Source organism: Plasmopara halstedii (assembly GCF_900000015.1).
Source record: "Plasmopara halstedii genome assembly, contig: Scaffold_2386, whole genome shotgun sequence".
NCBI classification, from domain to species: Eukaryota; Oomycota; class Peronosporomycetes; order Peronosporales; family Peronosporaceae; genus Plasmopara; species Plasmopara halstedii.
In genome coordinates this window covers 1584119-1584525 of record NW_020189293.1, presented here as the reverse complement: position 1 = coordinate 1584525, position 407 = coordinate 1584119, and positions in this window count along the sequence as shown.

Here is a 407-nt window from a genome sequence, read left to right as displayed (position 1 = left end):
CGACGGAGTCGGTACAGCAACGCTGTTTGTAAATCGTGTTTTTCGACAACACGGACTCCCAGAGTCGATTGTCTCCAGTTTCACGGGAAATTTTGGTCGATTATCTTTGAGGTGCTCGGCACCAAGTTAGATATGTCGACAGCGGATCATCCGCAGACCGATGGCCAAACCGAAAGGGTGAACCGCGTCATCGATGGCAAACTTCGCAGCGTCTGCGCTGAGACGCTGAGACGCCGAGGCGCTGGAGCGCCATGTTGCCACTCGTAAAGTTTGCACTGAACAATGCAGTGCATTCGTCTACGGGCCACACGCCGTTCTACGTGAATGGGCTGATTCACCCTCGCGTCCCGCTGACGCCGCCATCCCATGACTCAGGACTTGGTGGGGGAGGAATAGCCGAACGGCTA